Here is a 24,200-nt window from a genome sequence, read left to right on the forward strand (position 1 = left end):
GAAATCATCAACTTACCAATAAGTGACCAAGGATGATCGATTGCAAGATCGAAGGTAGGCTCTGAAATTTGCATGCGAGCCAAAATTTTGGAGGGTGGTTGAAGCTGCTACAACACACTAGTTGGAAGTCAATTCACTCATGATTTGCAGATGTATCTTTTTTCATCTTTCTTTGGAGCAATTCCTTTAAATGCTAACATTTTGTCTTTTTTATTTTAGAAAAGGCAAACCTGTTCAGGTTGATTGGCGAAGGTGATCGGTATTTGAGCTTCTCTCGATATTTTGTGCATTTGGAGTGTCTTCTCAATTCGTGATGAATGCAAATCTCTAGAGAGACCTTTTATATATTATGAGTTTAGATTAAGTGTGTTGGACTTGATATTCACTCTAAATGTCTGTAAGCCCTAAAATGCACCAAATTATGTTGTATATACAAATAATATACCACGTTGCATAAGTGACATTGCATAACTCTTTCATGTTTTTACCACTCATATAGACAATAGGTTATATAAATTTTGGGGCCATTATTTTAAAACCAAAGTGAGGTGTGGTCCTTTGATGTGAAAGCAATATTTTCATTATGATGCTTATGGATCACACGTGCTTGATTTTCAAGATAAAATGGTTTAAATGTTTTTGAGAGATCTCTACATTATTTTCAATTGCATGACAAAGATTAGATTTTCTTAAGTATAATTTGTTGGACTAAAACAAGAATGTGCATGATAAAGGTTAGATTTTGTTAAGTATAGTTTGTTGGATTAAAACAAGAATGTGCATGACAAAGGTTAGATTTTCTTAAGTATAATTTGTTATAATATGAATATCGGAAACATAGCATTAAATTTTTCAAAAATCCTTAGTGTAGAGTCGGTTTGGTTGGAAATAAGTCATGTTATAATATGAATATCGGAACCATAGTGGGTTTTTTGGTAAGCATACATAGCATTAAATTCTTCAAAATTCCTTTAAGGTAACAGACCTTAGCATTAATTTTTTTTAAAATCCTTAGTGTAGAGTCGGTTTGGTTGGAAATAAGTCATGTTATAATATGAATATCGGAACCATTATGGGTTTTTTGGTAAGCATACATAGCATTAAATTCTTCAAAATTCCTTTAAGGTATCAGACTTTTGAGGTACAGGATGAAAAATTTATATCGGAACCATTATGGGTTTTTTGGTAAGCATACATAGCATTAAATTCTTCAAAATTCCTTTAATGGTTGAGGTACAGGGTGGAAAATTTAATGGTTGAGACAGGTATTAAGTTTCGTTATGGCCTATGCAGGTGTCTCGAACCTGCGACCTTCGCGTTATTAGCACGACGCTCTAACCAACTGAGCTAATAGGCCCGCTTATGATTTAATTATATGAACATATTACTGAGGTTTATATGAAAGACCAAGTAGCCATATCAAATTGCGAGTAGACTTAAATGTTTTACTTTTAATAAATATGATTTTGGTAAATTCCCAGGGAAAGTGAGCATCTCTAATTTCTATTCAGCGAATTGAACATTGTGTTAAAAGGGGGCAGAAGTGATGCAGAGAGTTAATTTTTATTTTGTAAAAACACTACATGCATGTTAAAATTATGAGGATTCATGCATTATTATAAAAAATACAATTATTTTTGGTTGAAATTATAGGTTTTTAATTGAAGTTATTTTCAATAGTTGGTCAGAAGTTTTTTATATTTAAATTTTTACTAATGATCCGATAAATTATAATATTTTGTTATCATGACTTTGTATTACTTCAGTTCAATTTTTAAATGATTAAACTTAAAAAAAATATTTGAAATCATAATTATTAAATAACACTACTTTTGACTATAACACTGCAACAAATAAATACAAAGTTACAATTAATCTCAACCAATCAATGTTGAATAACAAGCTAATACAAAGTCATAAATGATCTCAACCAACCATTGTTAAATAGATGCCTACACCAACTTGGTAAATCATATTCTAACTAGTGACATGTTTGGTTGAAGTAAATCCGGAAGGTTGAAGTAAATCCGGAATGGGAATAAGTGGTAAATCATATTCTAACTAGTGACATGTTTGGTTGAAGTAAATCCGGAATGGGAATAAGTATTAATGTAAAGAGTGTTTAATGGGATAAGCATTGATGTAAGAAAAGTTTTCCTATAATTATTAGGATAAGATAAGATATCAATAGTATAATATAAAAATTGCAAAATTGTAATTAATTATTTTGTAATTAATGGTATTTTTTTTAAGACAGTATCATTAATTATTTTGCAATTAATTATCTTGCAATTAGTAGTAAAGGAGATAATTCCTGCGAAAAGTAAAATAAAATTTGTGGTTATTGAATGGTATCTACATATTTTATACTTTGTGTGGTCAAAAGAATTATAAAGGAGTTGTATTTTATAAGATTATGAGTTTAAAGCATTAGAAGTTTCTCATATTACCAAATATTTGATTGGAAGCGTGTCTCATGGTTAATGATTATTTTATTTTGAAAATTGAAAATTGTTTTGGTGGTAAACTAAAACTTAAGAGGGTTCTTGGGATTATGAAAACTATTTTTAAAGCAGAAATATTTGTTTTTGGTTATTGATTCTTTGGACATCTACCGATGGCAAGCAAAGGATTCGATCCCTCACCGTTCACCCGCATCCGCAAGGGAGCGTGGGAAAAGAAGCAGAGACTGCAAACGACGCCTTGTCTTCAGGCCGCGGAGGTTCTTGTTCGACATGCAAACATCACCGTGTCGCACGATTTCTCTTGCAATTACAGTCATCTTCTCATTGACGGCCAGCAAAGCATTCTCATGTCGGAAACCGGCAAAAGCTATGCCTTCGCTCTCCCTCAAGGCCTCCCTGACGAAGCCTCCATCGAAATATACGATCTCTGGCAGGAAAAAGAAAATGAAAAGGCCCAGAACGTGCGAAGCAATGGCAGGAAGGGAAGAAGAGAAGAAACCTGGGACGTGGCAGGGTTGGGATCTGCAGTTTTTCATACTGTTTCGGTCGTTGCATTCAAAGATGGGGGACTACATGATGCAGATCTGCTCCCTCTCACAATGAATTGGCCCAAACATTGCAGATCCGGGCCGGATCTATCCGATCTGACCAATATTCGAGAACAGCCAGAACCCAGGCAGCAGATCGGTGTCAATGTGCATAGATCGAGCAGAGGGTATGCAAACCTCGACATGCAAATGGAAGAACGACCCATTAAGAGGTCAGATCTAGAAGATTGTTTACAACAGAGCACACGGAAATCAGCAGTGACACCAGATTAGGTAGATCGGGAACTCTGCCAAAACCCAAGCTTCAGGTAAAAACAACTCGTTTTCAGATTTTTATTAAAACCCCTGAGGGGAAATCCTGTTTAATGTGGGTACATGCAGAAAGCACCATCATGCAGCTGAAACAACATATTTGGGCATTGACCGGATATCTTGTTCAGATCCAACATTTGGTTAGTGGTAGGTGGTCCCTCCAGGACAGTAGAACCTTGGAAAGCTATAAGATTAGTCCAGAAAAAACCATTGTTTTAAACCTTAGGCTGAGAGGAGGGGCTCTGCCTCAGGGACAGCCAAGTTCCTCAGGAGGAGACAAGGGGAAAAAGACAGCACCTCAGCATCAACCCAAGGGAGGTTCCTCCTACAAAAACATTCTTCAGGGTAACAGAGATTCAGGGTCCTCTCCAGATCAAGGCGGATATACACCCAGGCCATACATAGTAGATCAGCTAGGGCAAACTCCAGCCCTTAACTTTGATTCTACAGGGCTTGATGATTTCGTTAAGTCCTATGAAACGCAGGCCCTAATCTGTCGTTTCAACAGCTTTTGGCCAAAACCAATGGATCTATTTCACTGGATTTTCACCAGTTGGACCATGGAATGTGATATACATTTATGCTCCAAGGGGTTTTTTATAGTTAGATTTGCATCCAGGGAAGTCAGAAATACAATCATCAGTGCTAGGCCTTGGTTTTAGGGAACATCGGGGCTGTTCATGGCTCCATGGTTTCCAGATTTCGATCCAAACAAAATGACTGTATCCAAAGTGCCGGTCTGGGTCCGTCTATATAACCTTCCCCTTCACTTTTGGAGTGAACGAGTTTTGGAAGGAATTGGGAACAGCATAGGGAAATATATCAAAACAGATCTGGAAAGGATTGATGAAAGGGTCTACACTTTTGCACGCATTTGTGTGGAAGTAGATCTAAGTAAAGGGCTGCCAGACAACATAAGGCTGATCTACAAACAACAAAATTGGCTACAAGCACTAGACTATGAAAATACTGCTTTCAGATGCAGGCTCTGCAGGCAAACAGGACACCTGCAAAGCACATGTCCAGAAGCCAAGAAAGCAAACAGTAAAAAGAAGCAGAAAGGGAAGCAGAGGAAAGGATGGCAATTCCCCCCCCTAACTCAGAGGACGAAGAATCAGAAGCAGAAGAGGAAGATACCCCCGCAGAGAATGCTGAGGTATCCCAAGAAATGGAGACTCAGAAGGAAACCACATCAGATAACAAGGTTTCACAGCTCCACCCAAATCAGGCAGAGAAGGTAAGCAAGGATCAGAGCATGGGAGGGATCAAACGGCATCACCACTCAGATACTTCAGACTTAGACAAGAAAACAACCTCTCAGAAAGCAGAAACACAGTTAGTCATAGCTTCGATCAAGCCCACCCAAGGAGAGTGGCGCAAGGTTGAAAAGAAAAAGGGGAGAAAAACTTGAAGTGTGAGTATTTACTCACTACCGGATCCCAGTTTTTTTTGCCTCCTCCTTTTTTTCTCTCTTTTCCTTTCTTCTTCTTCTAATTGCACGTTAGTTTTATAACGTTGCATGGGGTGCAAAAGCACTCGAGCCCAATGGGAAACTTATGGAAATGCTTCAATGCATCTGCTAGTGTAACTTTTCATTTTTTAAATAAAAGGTTACCGATTTTTCCACTGGAAAAAAACTAAAACTTAAGATTATTTTATTTGAAAATTGAGAATTGTTTTGGTGGTAAACTAAAACCTAAGATTTAATGCGAAGGAGGGTAAGCATTTTTTGAACGGTGTTGTGCGAATCTTTTTTGTGTTAAACCATTAAAGATTGGGATATTGTCATTAAAAGTAAAAATTGGTTGGTTTCCAAAGTGTTATATCATATTTATTTAATTCTTTTAAGTTATTTGAAATAGCTAATTGTTTAAAATTTGGAAAAAAAAAATTGTATTGAAATGGTTAATTTTCTAGATTGGGAGCTAGAAACTAAAGCGAAAATGTTATTAAAAATGTTCCTAGAATATAACATTATATCACATATTAGAGATTGCAAGATGTCAAAAGAGACTTGCAACATTATACCACATATTAGAGATTGCAAGATGTTGAAGGAGACCTTGACAACACTCAAGGACTTGTCCGAAAGGAATAATACAAATCTACTTATGTCATTGAAAAGTAAGCTTTCTTCTATTTAAATAGAAGAAAATGAAAGCATCCATAATTTTGTTTCAAAAATTAAGGACCTTAACGATAAACTTGGAAATAGAAGAAAATGAAAGCATCAATAGACCTTAACGATAAACTTGGAAATATAGGAGAAGCCATATCTAGCATGCTATGAGTTGGTTTGTTTGTGGTTTGTGCTATTGTCTAATTTTAGTATATTAGATTCAATTTATTAGGATCTAGAATATCCAAGATTTGTCTGAAATTCTCTATATATATGTAATATTTAATCAAACATTGAAGTAATTGATTGTTATCTCACATATTGTGAGATTGTATAATTTTAATTATATATTCTTTAAGTGCCTCTCTCTTATATTATATTTAGTCTTTTATTTATAATCATATAATAAAAATTAAAAAAAAATGATTGCTCTACCAATATTTAATAAAAAGATATTTATCAACTTAAATATATAATATAATAATATTTTTATTACTAATTTAATTGTAGTTTTCTAATTAAATTTTTAAATATTATTATTATTATAAATTTTTATGTGTGATCACATGTCAACTTTCGTAATATATAATTTATTTTAATTTAGTTTACTTTATATTTTAAATTTTTAGTGGGATATTGTTTTCATTTTCTGTAATCTTTTAACTATAAAAAATTGCAAAATATAAATTTGGATTTTTTTAATTACAAAATTTGGATTTGTGAGATAATGTTTCTCATCTAAGGTTTGGTTTGGAAATTATTTGAGAGATTATGTTGACGGCGTTGGACTTTCCAACATCAGGGGATCTCCCCAGTATGAAGTCTCAACTAGACCTCACACCATTTGGTGTAGGAGTCTCATCCGGTACGATGGCCCGGTTGCTGTTATCTTAAAGATATGCCTTAGCTCTTACTTTTCAGCACGTGAGAGTGTTTGCTTGGTCTTCGAGTAGCAAGGCTCGTGTAATTGGTGATTGATATTGTTACTTGTGTCAAGGTTCTTTCACCACAGAGAGAGAGGGTGGGAGTGAGTCCCAAGTCGGATGGGAGGAAACCCAACTTTGTTAGGAACACACAACACAACAAGATGTGCGCAACTTCCGGAGGAGGAATCCACATGGATGCAACAGTCACAACACACAAGGGAAGATAGCACGTACAACACTCAGTGGGAAATCCGCGCAAGTGCGACGGTCGTTATAGCGAGTTTACGTGAAAGGTTCTGTCTGATGTCCAGGAGGTAACCAACACGGGCAGGACAATGTTAACAACTTATACAACACATTTTCATTAATATATATGTATTAGAACAATTGAATGAATCCAAGTGTTAAACACAGGTTAAAGAAACATGTATTACAAGTGTTCAAGACGAATCTTACAAACAGTTACAACACATGTGTGAAAACGTGTTGCCATGTTAGCAAGCTTCTGAATTAAGTGAAATTTCCAAGACACATCAATACACCATACATCACTAACCTCGTGGGCGGGGCGTTGGGGCCACTACTTACTACTCAAAGAAAATATTAAAGACTCTCAAGGTTATGTGGGAGGAGCCAAGGTGAAAAGTCTTTTGCATGTACAAATGAGGGGGTATTTATAGCCAAGGGTGAAACTAACCCTTGTGACTATTCAACTTCTCTCATGACTGTTTGACTTCCATGACATTTCAACTTTACATGACTCTTCATATGACAAGTGGGTCTCTTGGACTTCCAAGTTACATTACATTGATCAACAATATGGCCCACAATAGGGATGTGGACAACATGACTCATGGCAAGACTCGACATGGAAGTGCTGGTAAATTCGTGTTGTTGTTGGTGTGCATGTCGAGTTGTAGTGCTACTGGGTGATGAATGTCCTCATGGTGTGTCATAGCTTCAACTCCGCATGGCAAGGTGCATAGAGTCTTTGATGGTCGTTGGGTTTTCTTGATGTTGCATTCGCACGTTTCTCCTTGCTTGTATGTTGGCATGCTTGGCACCTTCGTCTGTTCACATAAAGTGTATGTTCGTCTGTCCATCTGTCCGTGAAAACTTCTTTGCATGTTCGTCCATTCGTTCGTCCTTGAACACATCTTTGCATGATTGTCCATTGACGAACACATCTCTTTGCATGCACCGTTTGTTCTTCCATTCATGAACATGTCTTCTTGCATGTACTTCCCTTGTTCATCCCATCCATCATCGCACCATGTTCTTTTGTGTACCTGTATCTACAGTCGCTCATGACGAGACGACATCAAATCCATAAACCTCCTAGTCTACCATGATGCATGATCATTTTGGATGCAGGTGACCAGGAGAGAAGACAAGGCTACGAAACCGCGCGAGGCAAGTTTCAAGTTGGGATGCAGGCTCTGGGCACTGTTGGTGAAAATTGTGCAGAATTCACTGGGAGACGGTGCTAGGCAATCTGGATCGACAGGGACTGTTCACAGGATTTGGCTTGGCTGGAGGACAAATCTGCGCAATTTTGGGGAGGAGCAGCCTGGGCTGCAAGAAGGTTGGGCAGAAAAAATCTGCGCAATTTCTGGAGGGAGCGGGCAATGAGAGCTTGGCAACAAAAAATGTGCAATTTTTGGAGGGAGCTGGCAGCGGGTTGTTGGGAGCTTGGCAGCAAAAGATGCGCAATTCCTAGAGGGAGCTGGTAGTGGGATGCTGGGAGCTGTTGGCGGGGAAAATTGCGCTAATGCTGGGAGGCTGACCTACTGACCACCTCTGCACAGTTTCTGAGCTAAGCGAACTGCTAGGCAGTAGAGGGCTTGCTCATGAAATCTGCGAAGATTTCCGGGTGAGAAGTTGGTCGGCTGGCTAATGGGCTGGTTGGGAAAACTGTGCAATTTTCTAAGGGAGATAGGGACGAGCACTAGGTATCTATCCGACCTTTCTGCGCAATTTTCTCAATAAGCGAAGGAGGCGAGGTCTGCAACCTCTACGCAATTTTTTAGGGGAGTGAGTCTCGGGGTGACTACCTGGTCAAACCCTCCAGTTGACCAGCAGGAGAGTCGATTGATCATCTTGTGGGCAGCGTAGCTTGAAATGGCTTGTTGGATGCTTTTGCACTGTTCTGGGTGATAGCCGGTCAAGTCGATGGCGGGGTGGAGGTCCAGCTATTAGAGAGTGATCTGGTCGTCAGAACTTTAGAAAAAATGACTAAGTGTGTGAGCGAGTGAATTTTTGCATACGCGAACTTGCGAACACACTCACATGACTTGATGACAAGATGCCTCAAACATCAAGACACACATGTTCAACATTAATAACCGATGGTGCAAGTGACAAGCACGACGCTTGTGATAGATTGTTGAACGACCGCAACAACGCTTGCGCGATGGTGCATACAACTTCGCGTGTGAATGAAACAGATGTTTTCATAGCGAACACCGTATGTACGCATGAAGTGACGACCTTGTGCATGACCAGAACATGGTCACAAGCATGAAATAGCAATCAACATGTAGAAGATGATAGTTGGTCAAACAAGTGAAAAAGAAGCATGACATGTAGAAGCAAAACATAAAGTGACTTTTTGCGTTTGCACACATGCATGTTACTGAGGACATGATGATATGATAATGACAAGCAATCTTGCAAACTCAACTAAGAGGTGTACTTCGAAAGATGTTCCGTACTTACCACACTTACCCTCAAGATGATCATGCGTTCAACGAAGTTTGCATGCGGTCATGTCTTTTCCATTACTCGGTTCCTTGATCCTTCTCCTCAACTCTTTAGAAGCAATTTCAACTTGTCACCTTTTCCTATAGTCTTGAGAGGTAGATCTACGGAATTTTCAGCGGATAGTGGCTGCTGCCGGAATGAGGCCCATCTGCGCAATTTTTACATGCAAGAAAGACAAGACAACTTAGACAACATTGTGCAGTTTTGAGGCTCAAATCATTGCTATGGGACAGGGGTCCTGCGAAGGACACCTCTGCGCAATTTCTGAGTGCAGTGTTGCTAGACTACTCTGTGCATTTCTAGAGAGCAATGCTGGCTAGGGCCTCCGTGGGCTATAGGGTTTCAGAAAGCAAGGGAGGTTGGTGTCTATGTGCACTGGGAGGTTTCAACAAGCAAGGGAGATTGGTGTCTCTGCACACTGCGGGGTTTCAGCAGGCAAGCGAGGAAGCTTGATGGTTGCAAAAACAAAGCGCATAGTTTCAGTAAGCTAGATGAGGCTATGTTGCTTGGGAAAATGACTAATTGTGAGATCAATGAAACATATGAAAACATTGATAAGACTCAACTATGACCACACACAGACTCATAGACCATCCAAAATACGTAATACATACTTTGCTTGATGCAACAACCTTCGTGACTTGAGCGCATGAGGTGAGTTTGAAACATGTCTATGTTATGATAACCACTCATGCACACACAATTCCCTTGAAGCAAGACAACATTCCCTTTGCATGGAGGACAACAACCGTTATGCCTGAAAATGACATATGCTACAAAAAGATGAGAACATAGAAAAATCTTTAGGATCAAGGAGGGGAGCTTGAAATCATCAGCTTACCAACAAATGACCAAGGATGATTGATCGCAAGATCCAAAGTAGGCTCCGAAATTTGCATGTGAGCCAAAATTTTGGAGGGTGGTTGTAGTTGCTACAATACTTGGGGATACACTAGTAGAACTCCAACTTCTTTGTTTTGGTTCATTGACGGCAGAGGGCCTTGGTATTTCGGGGAGTATTGAATCGTTGTGCGGGTTGATTTGGTTTCCCCACTTACCCCATGGACAGACATGGTTCACCTTTTTCCAACTCAGTCAAACACAACAAAAGTTCAGCTTGATCATAGTGTTTCAAAATTGGGAAGGGTAGTTTGGCTTGCGAGTTGAAGATTTTTAGAGTATAAGTTTTCATCTCTAGTGTTGCTCTGCTTCCAGCAGGCCTGGACAGTACCCTGGTGGAGTCACGCGGTAACACATGCATTGCTCCACTGCCAGCGAGCCTGGTCAGTACCCCAGTGGAGTTGTATGCTTCACCTCTCTGCATAGGAAGCCTTTCTCTGCTTTCACCTTTGTATTTTTTCAAGAGGAATGTGCATTGACACTTTTTTTTTTGGGCAGAAGAGGGATCCCAACTTATTGAGAGCAGAATAGGTTGTTCCTTAAAAGAAACATATAAGACCTCTGAACTAGGTTTGCTCATTTAGATATTCCCCTTATCTGTTTCTAAAAGTTGGATGAGCTTGAATACATAGAGAAGAAGGTTGAGTACAGGCATGGGGTTTCCCAATGTGGACACAGGTTCATGGTTGGACCAAAGTTCCCCTTGCAAATGACTAATTTTCCATCAAGACTTCAGTGACCAAAGGTTACAACCAAGCACAGAGAAGACGGACACAAGACTGGCCAAGTGCTGCAATGTCACAAATATCTTCGGTTTCAGCCACATACTCATTCAAAATCCAGAACTCAGTAGATGGCAACACTTATTTCCAAAAAACAAAAATAGCAAGGTATCAATCAAACAAAACAAAATGAAACAAAAATAGTAAGCAAAGCCAACACAACAACAAGCAAGCAAAGCAAACAAACTAAACCAAGTCAAAAAGCAAACAAACACGTGAACCAGAAAGAAAAAGACAAGCGATAAAGAAACACTACTCCTACTGCTACACTAAACAGTCGGGGTTACGTGAAATGAAATTTCTAGTGAAGCCACCATAGGCATACCCGACATGCAATCACGAAGGTACAAGCGATTAAAACAGATAAAAAACAATGAACAACATAAAATGCAAAAAATTGACAAACTTGCACATGAGAGAAGGTCTCGCTTGTGGGCGGAAGAATGTGTCATAACCACCCAACACACATGCTTACCTCTTCCGTGACTATTGTTTTTCAATAAACCTCGGAGGCCTCTTGCAAGCAAGTGTTGTTCGGAACCAAGTTTCTTAGCGAGTGCGAGGAAGGACTGAAGCCTATTACCTACAACACGACTCACCAAGTAAGATTGTTCTAGCCATTCAGTGATTGGATCATAAAATTTGCGATGGTTGTTTCGAAAGATTTACGATCTTTGAGAAGATGGATTCCTGATTCAAGAGAGGGGATCACGATGGGAATATGATACAAATGATAGATATGCTCATTCTTGTCAGTCATGTCAAGACAATGAGGGTCTTCCATAGCCATCAAGGCCGAAGTGCCTCACTTTCTTGATAGAAGTCTAAGAAGAAAGATGTTACATGATGAAGATCATGGTGCTCGAAGTGATTGTCATTGGATGTACTTTTGGGAAAATGATAAACTGCATGACAACCACCCAAGATAGAAGAAAAATTAGACCAGTCGATCGAGATGCCAGATTCCCAGTTTGACATGAGCAAAGAAATTTTTTGAACTATCGTGTGAATTATCTGAATGAGGGGACTAACTTTGTTGTGTGTTAGACATGATAGAACACCCACCTACAACTGGTGAAAAAGTGTGCAGGCATCATTACGAGAGAGAACATCTAATAAGTATGATTCCAGATAAAGATAATCTTTGATATGATCAACTTCGTTGTCCCATGATTGCATGACGAACAGACACTTCCAACCCTAATTGGATGTAAGAGAGGTGCATGAAGACGGACATGTTATAACGGACTCGTGGATTTGATCATTAGCGAAAATATGAAATTTTGAAATATCACACCCAAAATAGTAAATATTCTTTACATAGGGTTCCATGTCAAGTACAACCATGCAGATAAACAGATTGTGCATGAGAAACAGGATCTAATTTGGTTTGACGAGCTTACCAGAGTCATGAAGTCCTGACATAACCATCAATGGACGTTGAAGTGCCTCGACTCCCTAGCACGTCCCATAACTTTCCAGAATTGAAAAATTGCATTTTGAGATGTGAACCAAATCATGAATTTCTTGAGGATGGCTGTTGTTACTGATCTCAAAACTGCTCTTAGGATGACAATCATCTTTGTCACAAGCTTCATCAAAATTTTCAGCAAGCTGACTTGATGAGTTGTCTTCATGCAACACACAAGATGATGACGAGTGGTAAGAGTCTTGTGTGTTGAGACTATTTTCATCATGGACAACCTCACGGCCTTGTGTAGAGATCAAGCAGCAAATCCAGGAGTTGCTGAAAAAATGGCACATCCGACCAAGTTCCTCGCCTTGTGGGAGCCTGTTTGTACTTGTATAGAAGAAGGATGGAACCTGGAGGCTCTACATTGATTATCGGGCACTAAACAAAATCACTGTCAGGAACAGGTATCTAATCCCATGGATTGATGACCTGCTAGACCAACTCAAGGGGGCCAAGTATTTCAACAAGATCGATCTGAAGTCTGGTTATCATCAGGTTCCAATAGAGCCCACAGGTGATGTATGGAAGACTGCCTTTAAATCCAAGGAATGCCTTTTCGAATGGTTGGTTATGCCCTTCGGGTTGACAAATGCCCCTATTAATTTTATGAGGCTAATGGATGACATGTTGATGAGTGAAGTTTTTTTATGCTTCGATGAAGTTTTTTTATGCTACACTGAATTTCCCTTCAGGGTTTTTCTTGGGATGTTTAGTCGAAAATAATTGTGTCGATTTTTATGTGTGCATCCATTTCTCAGTTCCTGAATTTTACTCCCGCAACATATTTTTATTGTGAAGAATGCATCAATGGTTTAACCATTATTTGTCAGAAATAAATAAACTACTAATAGTTAGAAGATTAAACTCCTTTTAGTGCATTCATGGAAATTTCACATGGTATAAAAGGATTATTGATAGCTGGGAGGCTCAGAAGTGAAAGATTGTGAGATTGTGCAGTTTCCGAGGGAGATCTGAAGCACGAGGTTTACATCTATGTAAGCTTAACTAGGGGTGCGGGCATACATTTATTTCCAGAGGCAGAGTGTAGGAACAAGTTCAATTTGCTTAGAAGAAGAGTTTGCAGGCAGTGTGTTTGCCAAGAAGCAATTCTGGTGAGTAGATCAGTTGATTCGCTAAGTAGATCTAGGCACAGAATATTTACAGCAAGGGTTGCAGCTGTAGATTTGCGCAGGGCATGAAGAGAAAAGCACATAAAGGAGATTTCTAATTTCTCACACAACATAGGAGTGGAGCTTGAAGGTTGGGTGATATACACACACATCTAAGTGCTCAGTTTAGGAGTGAGCATGGTTGTGTGGAGATTCAATATTATGTATGGCATGTTATTATTTGATCATATAATTTATTTGGGATATGGAATGACTTTGTTGAGTGTTTCATCCTTTTGTTTTATGACTTGTTTATCCTAACGATGTTATATGCTTGAGTCTTTCAACCTTCGTTGTAATAAAAGCTATGACTTTAACTTTGGACTTTCATTATAATAAAATGTATGATTTTAACCTTGAACTTTCATTGTAATAAAACGTATGATTTTAACCTTAAAATATCTAAAAGAAAATTTAGATTTTATTGTAAAAATAAATTATTATTATTATTATACATTGTACAGCGTAATGCAATAAATTATTATTATTATTGTACAATGTACAACGTAATGCAAAATATATATATATATATAATAGATGCATTTTGTTTATTAACTAATATGTATTCATATATATTAAACATTAATTTAAAGTATTAGTAGGAATTTAGTAATATTATATATTCCAATATCGTGAATCTATCTTTATTATTTAGATATTTTCATATCTAAAAATTGATCACTTATAAGTTACAAAATTAGACCCTTTACTTTAAAAATTACATTTTCTTTAATTTACTGAAACACTAAATTACTTTTGTAAATGTATTTACATGTATCGTTTGAACATCAACATTATAATTTAAATATCAAATAAAAGATCTACGATTACCATTAAGCTTCGTCATAGTGGCTCTTCCCTATCTCATTTCATAACACGATTTTAATACATACCAGGAATATGCAGAGACAAAGCAAGCAGTGTATTGCACAACTCGGGGATGTAGCTCACATGGTAGAGCGCTCGCTTTGCATGCGAGAGGTACGGGGTTCGATACCCCGCATCTCCATTTGACAGTTTTTAAAATCCATGTTTTTGCGTTAAAAATGTCATCCCATGTTCTGCTTTAAAAATGTCATCCAACACGCAAAGTCCATAAAAGATTGACAAATTTTTAAATCCATGTTGTCCTTTAAAAATGTCATCCAACAAGCAAAGCAAAGACCATAAAAGATTGAAACTGAGCACAGAAGGTTGCGAGCTTTGAAAGCGCACAGCTAAACCGAGCAGGATGGACGAATCGAATTCAACGACATCAGAAGGTTGCGAGCTTTGAAGGCGCACAGCTAAGTTAAAACAGGAGGGTGGTTTCAATAACTACTGGATCAATAATAACAGTTGGTTCGAAAACTGGTCACGATGGAGATGCGGGGTATCGATCCCCGTACCTCTCGCATGCTAAGCGAGCGCTCTACCATCTGAGCTACATCCCCGTATAAAAGCTAGAGTTGTAGGATACCTAGTATTGCTATATATGATCTGGGAAAACGTACGTTAACGTGAATTATGAAAAAACCCTCACTGTGAAAATTTACGTAATGGCTGTATGGTGTGATTGAGGTTGTCCACCATATTGATTTATGGATATGCTGTATGTTGTCCGGTATTTTTCTTGTCCATTACGGAACAGCTTAAAGAATTTCTTGTATATTACAAATCTTGGAGTTGGACTTTTCCAATTGCGGGCTCTAATTTTTAATGCTTCTAAATAAAGAATGTTGACTGTAAATGATTCTTGTTAATCACTGGATGCCTAGGGCTTTGCCAGCAAGTTTTCATGGGAATTCAACAAAATTTCCATCCAAATCGTAAAACTTTTGGTGAAACAAGTAAGTGTATGGCCAATTCGACGGTATCTCCGACTGACGGATATGGATGCCTTGAATTGAATGTCGAATGCTTTACTGCGATTGTTCCTGCGCCTTGTTTAAAGATAACCGTCCCTCCGAACGTCGATTGTTCCTGAGCCGCATTGTTTATAAAACTTGCCAAAGCTACACACAAAAATAACGGGAGCCTTTCAATCCATATCCATATCGCTTTCAATTGAATTAGAGCTCAGCGGGATGGATGGACCAGTGCGCTGCAATCAAACCAATACCACTACCTAGCAACTTAAAATGAAAGTATCTTTGTTTTCCGTTGCCGGGACTTGAACCCGGGTCTCTCGGGTGAGAGCCGAGTATCCTAACCAACTAGACTACAACGGATTCTCTCTTGCGTGCGACTTAAATGTTAATCACTCAAATGGCTTGCTATAGGATCTTCGTATTCACGGGGAGAAAAGATGTAATAAGGATAATGTTTTAAATTCATTTTACCATCTTAGTAGGATATCGCGATTTCGCTTAGTTTAAAAATTCAATAAAACATTTCATATGGAAAAGCTCTCCATTAAATATTTCATTATAATTTTAATAATGCTTTTTAATATTATATATTACTTTTTAATCAAATAAAAATAATAATATAATAAATCTTATCTATTTTATAATTTAATTAAAAAATTAACTTTACTTCGTTGCCCATAGTTCATCATTTTCATGATTTTCACTTCTCGACTATGGGAATATTGCTTTTCATTGCCACTTCTGTCATCAAACTAGCTACTTACAAAGTTCTTGCTTGGTGTTTAATTCTCAACAGAAGCGGAACATCTTCAATTCTAGATCTAAAAATTGGAAGCCCTGCAACCCTCCTCCTATGGAGGGAAAGGCCTCCTCTAAGTTGGACAATGGCGTTGAAGACGCCGTGATGAAATTCATTAACGTGTCAAGGCCTCAAACATCTTGTGTAGCTCTTGGCGTGGACCATGCTCCTTCGACAAGCACAAAGATATTGAATAGTAATGCTTCTTTGTGCATATTTAAATGACCTCACGAGTTAGCTTCTTCAGACTCTGATAAGGAATCTCCCCGGGTGCGCAATGATAATTTGCAGATCCCTTTCATCAAACCGCCTTCAGAAAGTTGGCTCAAGGTTTCCAAAAAAACAAAGGAAACAAAGGTCGCCTTGAGGGTTAGCCCCAATTTGGGTGATTCTCCTCTCTAGTTGTGTCTTCTCTCCCTTTTGCATTTACTTTGCTATTCTCAATACCATTCATCTCTACATTGATAACATTACTCTAAGGCAAGTTGTGCCAGAAAATGAGGCATGATAGAAAGTGATGTAATTTTATTTATGTTTGATAAATAGAATTTTTAGACTTACAATATATATATATATATATATATATATATATATATATAAGTTGTAAGTTAAAAAAATAAAAATAAAAATATATATATATATATATATATATATATATATATATATACTTTTAAATATTGTTGTAGCCGCTACAACAACTCCGAATTTTGGCATTCGTCTAAAATTTGGAGTCTCCCTCATCTTATGTGTTATAAAATAAACATCATTTTGTGTCTCTAAGTTAATGAGTAAAAGCAATTGCAATGTTAAAACATCCTTAGGCATCATGCTCATTCTTAGCACTGTGTAGCATTATGCTTCTTCTCGATGCAGTGCAACACTAAGCAATTCCCTAGCATACTGCCTTACCACTTTGTGCAAGTATTATCACGAGGCTACATTTAATGCACACTAAGGCCCTCACACATATTATAAAGCTATATATAGGATGAGCCCCATTTCATTTTCACCTTGCTTCTTTGTTTCCAAAGCCTTCAACTTATCAATGCACTAGAGCATAGTAGTTTGTGCATTGTTGTTGGTTTTCATGCCATTGGCAAGAGCTAAACATTTGCACCAGGTTCTGAGTAAGTCCTTACACACTTTCTTGTCATTTTATATCTTTTGGCACTTCATCTTCTGCACGACTCTTCACCTTCTAACCCTTGACCTTTTTCCACCCCCTTCTTTGTTTTATATAACCTAATGATGTATAATTTACACCTTTCCTTCTTCCTCTCTCTTCAGTCGTATCTCCCTCTCTTCCCATTCTTCTCTTCCACGCTTAATTGGGGTCTTAATTGTCTCAGCATTATTTTGTTGGACAACAAAACATTCTGCCAAAGACTTCTAAATAACAAATTTAACTTCTGCTCCTGGAGATTATTTAGCTGAGTTTTTAGCTTCTCAATTTCATGTCCTCTGATTGATAGGTCATCCATTGCTTTGATTAGTTATTCTGAATAATTTGTAGATTGTGCCTCAACTGTGATGGCTTCTGAAGTGGATGCCCCTCCTGCTGATGTAGATGCAATAGGAACTGTTGTGAGGGGAATGGATGTCAATTGTGTTGACTGTTCTCTTTCCTTTAACAATTTCTCCATCTCAACCTCCATTTCTTTGATCTGTCCACTTTGCACAATAATAATTTTGAACATGTATTCCTTTTCTTTCTCTAGTTGTCCAACTTCTTTTGTCTTTGCGTCTTTTGTGGAGGGAAGCTTGAGTTATTTATAGAGTGCTGCAATGTCAACATTCGTCCTTCTAATGATCTCCTCTGTAGCGTTCACATTGCTCGGATCATATCCCAGTTTAATTACTAGATACTCTAAAGACTTATTTTTGTGTCTTTAGCTAGAGAATCAATATTCTCTAATTTGAGTTGTGACTGAATGTTGTTGATAGAAGCTTGCAGCCTAGAAGTCACCATTGTTGAAGTTGTCAAGGTCGAATACAACATCTCCCCTATTTTCTTATGCAAGTCTATTCGATCAATTGGATGAATTAGTAAACATTGAAGGAAAAAGATAGATCTCTTGTAACCATATGGAGTTTTAGGGAAAAAAAATCAGCCTAGAGGAAGGCTATCTGCATTTTTCCTTTCTCTATGTCAAAGGCAGAGAGTAGCCTATGCTATGAGGATGTTGTATGCTTCCAAAACTGTGTATAAGTTGTAGCTTTTAGCATCTCATTCTTCTTTTTAATTTCTCTATACTTGGAAAATATATTTGGTTCAGCTTGGTCATGAACCAATTCCCCTGACTAAGAGGTATCTAGTGGATCTTGGGAGGCCGAAGAGGATGGAGATCCTAAAAAAATATCTTCATTCCTAGCATAAGTATGGGGGGCTTGTCAAAATAATAGTAGACTGTACATTTTCCTCTTGAAAGGATTCTTCTGTTGGATTGGTCCTTTGTCTCTTCTTGTAAATCAAAACTCTTTCTCCTTAGTTTCTGTGACTGCATGGGAAACATCTTCCCTTGGCCTCTTGTTTTTCTTCTCCTGTGGTGTTGGAGTCTATGTTGTAGTTGTTGAAAGAACCTATTCTTCTCCCTCCTGCGAAATATTCTCCTACCATTGATCCTGGTTCATGTATCTTTCAATTTCTGGCCTGGGAGTATGAGTGTAGGGAGTAGTCTTCTGTTCCACTCTCAACTTTGAAATTATTCCCAAGGGGTCATATGACCAGGTGAAACTGAACTTAAAATTCATCTATTTGAGGAGGATATCTTCTTCTTTGGCTTCTGCCCCGATATTGCAGATAAATTGGCCAAACAGTTTTTTTTTTTTAAATTGAAATTTCTTCTTGGTTGCCACAAAGTGCAATTCATCTATGTTAATCATTTGTTTGATATACTCTAATGAGAAAAATCTCATTGTGACAAACTTTGGAAACCTATATGGTGGCATTCACACCCATACACTCTGATTTCTATGTAATTCTGGTACAAGAAACAATCACCTATCTTGGTCTGCTCATTGAGATGAAGAAATATTTTTATCTCAAGTCTTATCCTTGGCTCAACATTACTATTCAATATACAAGATACTGTATATAAAAATTGGTCGACATACTCACTGAAGGTAATTTCATTGGAATGCTTCCTTACCAAGGAAGTCCAAAGAATTACAGATTAGGCATTTCCTTGCTCATCCAATTTCTGTAAGGGAAATTGAAATCTGTCTACCTGATGAAATAAAAATAAATAAACTAGAACTAAAGCATACTTAAAGGTTCCCTTTGTAGAAAATTTTAGAAACTGATCATGGATGACATCTGCTAGGAACTCACTGTAGTTGAAAATGATGGAGAGTTTTTCACCTATTGAGAACACTGATAAAAATCCTATGATGGCCTCATCAACCCATTGATCAGATTAATAGCCTAGTGAACAACAAACAATGGAGATAATCTATTTGGTCATCTTAGGGAACATGGAGGATGAATAGGGGGGATTTTTATTAGACAATTGAGCATCCTCAGGGATAAACATTTCAAAGATCTTTGCTTTGTGTGGGAAAGTGAGGTTCTTGTAGAGTTCCATGAGGGAATCTACTGAAAAAGGTTTCAAAGGGGAATAATTCTGAATTTGCAGCATCTGGGAAATGGAATCAGAGGTAATTGTGAAAAGGATATCATTGTTTTGGGCCACAATATCCCTCTAACTGGGGATGTATTGAAAGTGGCACCATGAACGAATTCAGGGAAATGGTGGGTCTGAGGACAAATGAATTGGGGTAGGAAGGAGTCCCACAAACCCAATTCATCACTAAGATCAATAAAATTTTGTTTTAACCAGTTGTGGAGTTCATAGAGGTCGAACTCACAACTGGTTTCAAGGATTTTATATTCTTGGTCTATCAGTGGTTGATGGTCCAAATCAATTACAGGGGGTAGAAGGGGGTTTTCATCTGTAGCCTTAGATTTTCCTTTAGGAGCCATGCTGGAAAGGAAAGAACAAGGAAATTGGAATTACCCAAGAATCGGTTGGATGAAGACTGGTGTTTGGGTGACCGGTTGCAGTGTTAGTTTGATTGCTAACTGGGCATTGTAGCAGTTTGATGGTTGACTGGGAGTTGTAGCGATTTGATTGTTGACTAGGCACTGGAACAGGTTTCTGGTCTGTCGGTGTCTTGGAACGATAAAGGAAGGGCTAACAGCATGTGTGGAAGCTTTATTGATACAAAAACTTATTTACCATTGTGATTACATCATTTAACAGAGCGGGTCCATTAGTTTGGGAATGAGTATGGCTAGAACGGTTACATGACAGGTGCAACGGAGGTGCCACATGGTGGGAGCGCATTGGATTAGAGCGGCGAAGGATGTGACATCGATAGGAGAGGAGCAGATGGGGAGTGCCATGTAGCGGCATTGTATTGGAGCAGAGTGTGAACGAGAGGCACCACTTGGCGAAATAGGAGTGGAGCAAGGGAGCGCGGGGTCAATAGTTATTTTAGGCGAGAGGCAGAAAAACTGTTTTCGGGGGGGGGGGGGGGAAGGATGGTAAGAAGTTTTAGGCGAGGGGGTCTGAAATGAGCCTGGGGACGACACATAGTAGAAATTCTATTCAGGGAGACCACTTTTTAGACTCTCCCCCCCTTGGTTAACTGTCGGAGGGGCGGGGGGGGGGTTTAAAGTCATCACCCGCTGTTGATTTGGGCGGGTGAGATTGCAGCCCTTCATTGCTGCGCCAACTAATATAATCTCGGTTTACCAATGTGATTATGCTAATTGCATTTACTTTATTAAAAACTAACTTAACCATGATTACACTGTGTGGTTAAATAATTACTTATTTTAACTTAAACACACTTTATTTAAATAATCTAATCTCTTAGATTGTGCGATTAAACCATTAAACGTGTTTATCTTACTCTAATGTGGCAATTTAAGTAGTTGCACATTATTTAAACTTTTCATTTTATTTTTTTCATTTGTTTTATTTTTTTTCTCCCATATATATTTTTCTTTTTATATCCCTTTTCTTTTCTTTTCTTTTCTTTTTTCTATTTTTCTTTTTCTTGGAAATAATTTGTAGAATGAAAGATTATTTACAACAATCATAATCATGAAAATTGACAGATAATCAACTTGTGGTCCTTTAGATTATAGGACCCTAACAGTCTCCACGAATTTATTGTGGCGGTCCTGTTTATGTGTGGCTCCCAAAACTGCTCGATTGCTCCTCTTTGTTTGGTGGCTTCTTTATGCGTGGCTCCATGGATTCCAAAAAATGACAGCTCTGTGCAGCTCCACTCACCAGCGATATTTTGTAATCAGATAGGCGACTCCTTGCAACCCGCAATATTTTCTTTCAGCTTCAGGATTGGCTATCCCTGCGGCCCCGCAATTTTTTATATATTTGGGCTTCAAGCCTTCAAGCCTGGTGGTGACAATAGCTTTTCACTATCTTCAAACCTTAGAAATTTGTTGCACAGGCAACTCCTTTAACTTTCGATGGCTTAAACAAATTCCTTGTGGGGGCTCTATATTTCTTTCTGCATTGCAAACAAACTTACATACAACTCTCTTTATCTCTCGGCTCTCACAATCTTATTGCTTTGATACCACTGGTTGTTATTTAAAGCATGTAAATATTAATTAAACAAGAAAGAAAAAGAAAGAAAAATACACAATAAATAGGAAACTGAATCACACAAATAAATATAGAAATTTGCATAATAAAACTTTTCAAAGAAATCTAGAGAGAACAAGAAATTGGAATTCTTATTATTCAAAATCAAAAATATTCTCCATCCATAAATCAAGTCTATCAAAAAAATCACATTTAAAATCACATTTAAGAAATAGACATTGTTACATAACTTCACATGTTAAGCAAATTTCTGAAGAGTAAAGCTACATTTGCTATGGTAATTACATTTCTATAACACTTTTAATGTTAAGCATATTCTCTGGAGAGTAAAGCTACATTCACTGTGGTAATTACATTTCTAACACACTTTTAAATATTATCATTCTTAACCTTCGAATCGAAGATTATCTCAAGTCTAATAATTTAATCTAGATTAGGAAGTTGTACGGAGAAATTAAGCCAATCTAATGATGTAATGAAGGTCAACAACCATTTTTCTTTAATGATTTTCACAATTTTTTTAATGAAACAACGTATTAAAAACCTTAAATATCAATTCTAATTTTAAAATTTGGAACCTATATAGTGTTTTTCAAAAGTAATTAAAAAAACTTAAATAAAAAATTTAAATGTTGTGTAACCTCTATTGTGTTCACTAATATTCTATTTGAAGTAACAAAATTAGAAATAATATTCTCTATCGATAGGGATGAAAAAACTAAATTAGATGTGGATCAAACTCCAATGCAATTGTGATCACAACTCGTGGAGTATTCACTTGAAGTAGAGATAGAAAGTTTTCCCCAAAAATATTACAACATATATTATTTAAGTGCAAAAATATGCATAGCATTTTATTTATAGATTTAAAAATTTAATATCACACTTTATTTATAAATTTGAATTTTTTTATAACAAATATAATAAAATCCTAAACCTAGGTAGTACAAAGTGAAACAAAATATTAATATAACTAAGTTTTTTAACAGAATTTGGTTACAAATATAATTTCAAATTAAGAATCTGTTGTAGCGGCTACCACCACCCTCCAAAATTTTGACTCGCATGCAAATTTCAGATCCTACTTTGGATCCTGCGATTGACTATCCTTGGTTGTTTGTTGGTAAGATGATGATTTCAAGATTTTCCGTGTTCTCATCTTTTTGTAGCATATGTCATTTTTGGGCATAGTGGTTGTTGTCCATCATGCAAAGGGAATGTTGCATTGCTTCAAGGGAATTGCGTGTGTATGAGTGGTTGTCATCACATAGACATGTTTCACACTCACCTCACGCACTCACATCACGAAGGCTTTTGCATCAAGCAAAGTATGTATTACGTATTCTGGATGGTCTACGCTTCCGTGTGCGATCACAATTGAGCCCTATCAATGTTTGCATATGTTTCATTGATCTCACACTTAGCTATTTTCCCAAGCAACCTAGCCTCATCTAGCTTCCTAGAACAATGCGCTTTGTTTTTGTAACCATCAAGCTTCCTCCCTTGCCCACTGAAACACCGCACTGTGCAGAGACACCAACCTCCATTGCCTGCTGAAACCCCGCAGGCCGCAGAGGCCCCAACTAGCACTGCTCTCCAGAATTGCGCAGAGGAGTCCAGCAGCACTGAGCTCAGAAATTGTGCAGAGGTGTCCTCCGCGGGAGCCTTGTCCCACAGCAGTGCTTTGAGCCTCAAAACTGCGCAGTGTTGTCCAAGTTGTCTTGCTGGCCTTACATGCATAAATTGCATAGACAGGCCTCCCAGGGCCTCGTTCCGGCAACAACCAATGTCCGCTAAAATTGCAAAGATCTACCTCTCAGTAACTACAAGAAAATGTGACATGCTGAAATCGCTTCCAAGGAGTTGAGGAGAAGGACCAAGGAACCAAGTAATGGAAAAGACAGGATCACATGCGAACTTCGTCGGATGTATGATCATCTTGAGGGCAAGTATGGTAAGTACATAACATTCTTTGAAGTACACCTCTTAGTTGAGTTTGCAGGACTTCTTGTCATTATCATATCATCCTGTCCTCAGTAACATGCATGTGCGCAAACACAAAAAGTCACTTTATGTTCTTTTACATGTCTTGCTTCTTTTTCACTTGTTCAACCAACTGTCATCTTCTACATGTTGATTGTTATGTCATGCTTGCGACCATGTTGTGGTCGTTCACAAGGTCTTCACTTTGTGTGTACATGCGGTGTTCGCTATGAAAACATTCGTCGCATTCACACGCAAAGTTGTATGCACCATCGTGCAAGCTTCATCACAGTCGTTCAACGATCTATCACAAGCGTTGCGCTTATCACTCGCACCATCAGTTAGTCATGTTGAACATGTGTGTCTTGATAGTTTGAGGCGTCTTGTCGTCAAGTCATGTGAGTGTGTTCGCAAGGTCGTGTATGCACAAATTCACTCGCTCACACACTTAGTTGTTTTTTTGAAGTTCTG

General features: G+C 37.9%; 4 non-coding genes across 4 annotated transcripts; 1 reads left to right on the plus strand and 3 right to left on the minus strand.

The window, feature by feature from the left end:
* Positions 1 to 1,281: 1,281 nt before the first annotated feature.
* On the minus strand, positions 1,282 to 1,357 carry TRNAI-AAU (transfer RNA isoleucine (anticodon AAU)). Its single transcript has one exon. It is a non-coding gene; the product is annotated as a tRNA-Ile (tRNA).
* Positions 1,358 to 14,394: 13,037 nt separating this feature from the next.
* Positions 14,395 to 14,467, plus strand: TRNAA-UGC (transfer RNA alanine (anticodon UGC)). The gene has a single exon. It is a non-coding gene; the product is annotated as a tRNA-Ala (tRNA).
* A 351-nt stretch (positions 14,468 to 14,818) lies between these two features.
* TRNAA-AGC (transfer RNA alanine (anticodon AGC)) lies at positions 14,819 to 14,891 on the minus strand. Its single transcript has one exon. It is a non-coding gene; the product is annotated as a tRNA-Ala (tRNA).
* Positions 14,892 to 15,595: 704 nt separating this feature from the next.
* Positions 15,596 to 15,668, minus strand: TRNAE-CUC (transfer RNA glutamic acid (anticodon CUC)). Its single transcript has one exon. It is a non-coding gene; the product is annotated as a tRNA-Glu (tRNA).
* Positions 15,669 to 24,200: the final 8,532 nt, after the last annotated feature.

The sequence above is a fragment of the Pinus tabuliformis genome, chromosome 6 (genome assembly GCF_031772625.1).
Source record: "Pinus tabuliformis cultivar Carrire ecotype Pingquan chromosome 6, CPIR1, whole genome shotgun sequence".
Taxonomy (NCBI): Eukaryota; Viridiplantae; Streptophyta; class Pinopsida; order Pinales; family Pinaceae; genus Pinus; species Pinus tabuliformis.